At 38.2% G+C, this 5353-nt stretch overlaps 1 long non-coding RNA gene across 1 annotated transcript; it reads left to right on the top strand.

The window, feature by feature from the left end:
• Positions 1-2063: 2063 nt before the first annotated feature.
• LOC148012719 (uncharacterized) lies at positions 2064-5006 on the top strand. The gene is made up of 3 exons (XR_015689013.1): positions 2064-2283; positions 4175-4359; positions 4783-5006. It is a non-coding gene; the product is annotated as an uncharacterized LOC148012719 (long non-coding RNA).
• The last annotated feature ends 347 nt before the right edge of the window (positions 5007-5353 follow it).

Raw genomic sequence — 5353 nt, 5'->3', positions numbered from 1 at the left:
TGCTATTACACACTATCTATCAACAGGAGAGACAGGAGCCGGTTTGTCAAAGTTTGAAAAGAGGAAAATCAAACAACAGGCATTGAAGTTTTCCTTGATCGTAGGGATACTATATTGGCAGGGTGTTGATGATATCTACCGCCGATGTGTGATGCCTGACGAGGTTCCTTTCATCTTGGAGGAGTGTCATGACTCTGCATGTGGAGGGCACTTCGCTGGATGGTTGACGACACAGAAAGCGTTATGAGCTGGATATTGGTGGCCATCCATCTTCCAAGATTCTTTTGAGTATGTTAAGAGATGTGATACCTGTCAGAGACATGATAGCAGAGAGAATAGGAAACGGCCACTTACGCCTATCATGGCTATCCTTCCATTTGAGAAGTGGGGCATTGACTTTGTGGGTCCTATTACTTCGTTGTCTACTACCCAGAAGAGGTATATTATAGTGGCCACTGATTATTTTACAAAATGGTTAGAAGCGCGGGCGACGAGCCAGGACAATGCAAAAGAGACTGCAAGTTTCCTTTTAGAGCAGATAATCTACCGTTTCGGTCCCGCGAAGAAATTAGTGTCGAACCGTGGAACCCATTTTTTGAATAAGGTGATCAAAAGCTTGACTGAGGCTTGGCAAATCAAGCATAATAAAATGACTCCTTATAATCCGCAAGTAAATGGGCAAGTGGAAAGTACTAATAAGCAGCTTGTGGGGATCTTGTCTAAAATAGTCTCTGAGAAGAAACGAGACTGGGACAGGAAGTTGTATGTGGCAGTATGGGCGTACAATACAACGTTCAAGCGAGCTACCGGACATACTCCATTTAAATTGGTTTATGGGAAAGATTGTGTGTTACCCCTTGAAATCGAATTGCCAACCATATGGTTTGCAATTAACCACTCCTTGGGAGATGAGGATTCCCTTTTTGAACGTTTCACGACCATAGCCCACCTGGATGAGGTGAAGTTGTAGAGCTTATTACACCAGGAGGTAGCCAAGCGTTGGATGAAGCAGTTGCATTACCTTAAAGCAAATAAATATACATTTAAAAAAGGGCAATTAGTCCTCTATTATGATGCGTGTAGGGAGTTGCTTCCAAGGAAGCTGGAACCTAAATGGGATAGCCCCTACAAGATTGTTAGGTTAGGGAAAAATAGGTCTACGGCCCTATTAGCTTATCTACAGGGAGTAGAGTTTAAAAATAAGGTTAATCTTCATAAGATTAAACCTTATTATTTCTAAGTATGCTAATATAGAGAAATGCATTACAGGTCCATACTGGGGATGATTTGAGACCTACAAAAGAGCTTAAAAGCTGGTTGATGGGGCAGTTAATCCCTTATTTGGAGCACCCATATCTGGAGCAAAGATACCATCGGGGGAAACTTATCTGGTGGAGCAAAGGATACAAAGTGATTGAGAAAGAAGATGGAACCTTTGTATGGGAGATTAAAGTCTTCTGCCATCACTGCTTACGACTGTTGACAAGTATCCCTGTTGAGTTCAATGAAGAAGGTGGGATGGAGCCGTCAGTTCTTCCTCTCAACATGCTAAACTTTGATTACCATAATTACGAATAGAGGAGTTCGCAATGGCAGGCTATGTAAACCCATTTTGGACGTATACATTATATTTTGACGGAGCGTCCAGGGGCCCTAATAAAAAAGGGAGTGTTGGAGTAGTAATTGGAGTAGTAATAAAAAAGGGAGTGTTGGGGCTCTATTTTCATTCATGATTCCTATAATATGTGGTTTACAGAATCTATCATGGGCTTTGGCCAAAGTTTGGAGCAACACCAAGAGCTTTTTGAATAGTTGAAAGTAGGGGTCCTATCTTCTTACCTACCCACCATCAAGCTCTAAACCTAGTGTAACAAGGTTGATTCATCGTAATGATCCCAGTAATTGTATTATTTGTAGTGTGAGTTACTACAATTTTATTGATGCCTCATGTTTATCACATTTAGTTTTATTCATGCTATATGATGTTAGTTGAATTTGACTAATCATTGATCTTGATTCTCAATGTTGTCTCACTGTTAAGCATGGAGGAGAAGGGGCATGGACTGGTTGCAGGTTGGGCCCATATATGCATGTATTAAGTACCAAATTACATTTTGGAGTTTCCCATAGATTATTTCTTGTCCAATGCCCTTGTTCTTTGATGTTCTTCATTTGATATGATCTCTTCATGGATAGGTGCGAGGTGTAGTTTTTGATCTGCCAAAGAGGGTTGCTAATGAACTTCTATCAAGAAGATTAAATTCAATAGAAGCTATAAATAAGGTTATGTACTTTTCCTTTTTTTGGTTTAATGTGCCATGAATTTTAAAGAGCATTGTTTCCTGCTGTAGATAGCATATGCCTGCTAATACACGAATGCCTTCTTGTCACCTGTGAATCTCATGTATGCATAGTAATTGTCTCACCCTATTTGTAAAGTTTATATATACACATAACTTAGCTAATTTTTTTTTCTTTTTTGGTTGGATATATTGTGGTATTTAACATGGGTATCTGAAATAACATGCTATTTGAGAACAAGATGGCTCACCTAAATTTGCACGATTGACTAACTTGTATAGTTTTTTATTATACTCCTTTATGGAGCACTTATAAATTCCTGTTCATTGTCCTACTTACCTCAACTCTAGGTATAAGACACATCTTGTCTCATAGCTGTGAAGACCATTCATGACACTTTGATTGAACTCTTTCTCTGTATTACAATAAATTTTTTTGGGGTATATTTTCACATTTGTGGTTCATGTTCTTAACATGGCTCTTATTTTCAATGCAGCTACCTAAGATAGTAGAAAATACTTTTGGTCCCAATAGTTTTGGTAGTATATTCTTATTAGGGGGGTTGGTGAATTTAATTTTGATGGTTTTTCTGGAGGTGGTACTTTTGGCCAAAATATGAGTCCAATTGTAGATAGTAGTGGTCCAACAGGTCCGAAATTGGTAGCACTGGCTTTAGTAGACCTCCTGCTATGGTAGTAACAATGATTTCACAAGCAGGTAGCCTTCAAATTATGGGAGCTCACCTTTAGCTTCTTTTGGTAGCAGCAACTCCACTAGCTTGGAATCGGGCAGGCCCTCCAGTTTTGGAAGCATAGCTTCACTTGCTTTTGGTAGCTCAAGTGGCTATGAAAGCAACACTTGGTCAAGCAGCAAGCCTTCAACTAGTTATGCTAGTAGTTTTAATGTACCAACTGGTGGTATTGCACCTAGTACAGCTGGCTTTGGGAGCAATAATTGTTCAAGCACTTCTGCAACCATAGCTTCAACTGGTTTTGGCAGTGTTCCAACCAGTTCTCGAAGCATAGGTTCAATTAGTTTTGGCATAGGTCAATACGTACTAGATTGGTAGATGTATCAATGCAGGATTATATGGAAGCACTGCCCTTCCTTATGTTGCTACTTGTGGGTCCACGACTGGAACAAACTCTCCAGTGCTTTTGACATAGCCAAATGCTTTTAGGTCAAGAGCTGATAATAGTGTAGAATAGAACTACAAGTCTGCATCTTCCATGTTATCTCCTTGCAGTTAATAGATTGGTCTGGAAATGAGTTTGACTTTGAGGCTAGAAGTGAGGAAGACCCAATGACTTTTGTGCTGCAGGAAGGATAGCTACTCTTAGATATACTTGCCATCAACAAACTAGAGGCACAAGGTCTGAGTGCCTGTCTTGCAGTAGTGAGAGCAACATCATTGGGCAGTCTAGTCAACTTCTTTTAACTCTATTATAAACATTATCATGGATATTTTTGTCCTATGGAGTTGTTAAGAAGACCAAGAGTCAGTGAAAGAGCATTTGTGAGAGTTAGCATGGACTTGTTATGTTGTTGTTGGATTAATAGGTGATATCTGCATCTCTCTATATGAATTGGTTTTTGTTGTTGCAGTTGGGTACTTTGAGGTTTTGTAATTTTAGCTATTGGTAGAGGGCTACATGGAGGATGAGAAAGTCCTAATGTCTAAATGGTCAATGTTCTGAAATGGTAAGGTGTGGTCTATTGTACAAGCTTCCAAATATTCTTATGTAGTGGTGATTGCAAAATTATTAAGCTTATGATTCTTTTTTCAAGATTTGGAACCAAAACACTTTTCTCGTAGTGTGAGACTTTCACCTTTCCTTTGAAGATTTTCTAACAATGAAATTGTTTTTTATAGGCATGTGCCAACTCACTTGATACTCCAATCACGGATGAAGACATACTGAAGACAAGCACACATGTTTGTTAGCTGGAAGATATGAATGCATATGACTAGTGCCCACTTGAATTGAAGCTCAAAACTTTGAGGATTTGTAATTTTAGTTACTTGAAGCAAGAAGAGGGTTATATGGAGGACTAAAGGTAATAGTCTATACCTTGCAACACCTTGATTAAGAGGGTTTGTATACACATTTTGGTAACATAAATATTTGCATATAAAATTTTGGCATATTAGTCTATATTTAGCCTTGTTTATTTCCTTAAAATCATTATTGGATTGAGTTAGCTTTACATGTTTCCTTGTTCTATTGTCTTATTTTATGTTATCTCGTTGACCAAATGCATGAGCATTATCCATGTCTGGTATTTGTAGCAACTTGTTGAGTGTCTTTAGGTAGTGGATTGGCTTTCTATTTGAGAGTATGCACGAAGGCAATGTGTGAATGCGGATGCATGGCATGACATCCAATGTCATAGTAGGCTCTTCTTTTGTATGCCATAGTAAGTCCTTGTGTGTGTATATCAATGGCTTTTTTTTAAAATGACTAATATTCTTTATGGTAGGGCATGACTACAGGGGATCAACAATCGGAATAATGGAGTGTTGCTCAAGTCTGGCATATAAAGTCAAACTCAAAGTAGGCTACATCTTCAAGCAAGTATGGAAATTTTTACAATGGAGAGTGCTATATGGTCTTGTACTTTGATCCAAGAGAACAAAGAGAGGAACATTTTGTATTTTCTTAGTTGAGAGACCAAATCACTGTGGTAATCAAACATGTTTTGTATGGTGCAGTGGTGTATATATGTTATTATCTTTTTTTTTCACAATTGCAAGCCTATGTATTGCAGGATACCCTTTTTTCAACAATGCTTGTATTTTCAGTTTAGGTAATGCCTTTTCTTAGAATATAGTGCTTCTAGATTGTCATGTCATTATAATTACGTAATTTTCACTATAATTGTGGTGGAAAATTAAAAGTTTCAATTAAAAAGACAAGTTTGAACAAATTGAAAGTCTGCCATGCTATCAACCAACCATCATAGCTGCATTTTTTCTGTCTAGATAGCCACACAATTGGGTGACATCATTCTTGAATCATGGATGGACTCTACTCTTGTTGTGTTTAGGATT

The sequence above is a fragment of the Lygodium microphyllum genome, chromosome 27, assembly GCF_053477565.2.
Source record: "Lygodium microphyllum isolate KBCC chromosome 27, Lygodium_microphyllum_v1.1.10, whole genome shotgun sequence".
Taxonomy (NCBI): domain Eukaryota; kingdom Viridiplantae; phylum Streptophyta; class Polypodiopsida; order Schizaeales; family Lygodiaceae; genus Lygodium; species Lygodium microphyllum.
The sequence above is the reverse complement of the archived record's forward strand: the minus strand, read 5'-3'. Positions and strand labels throughout refer to the sequence as shown.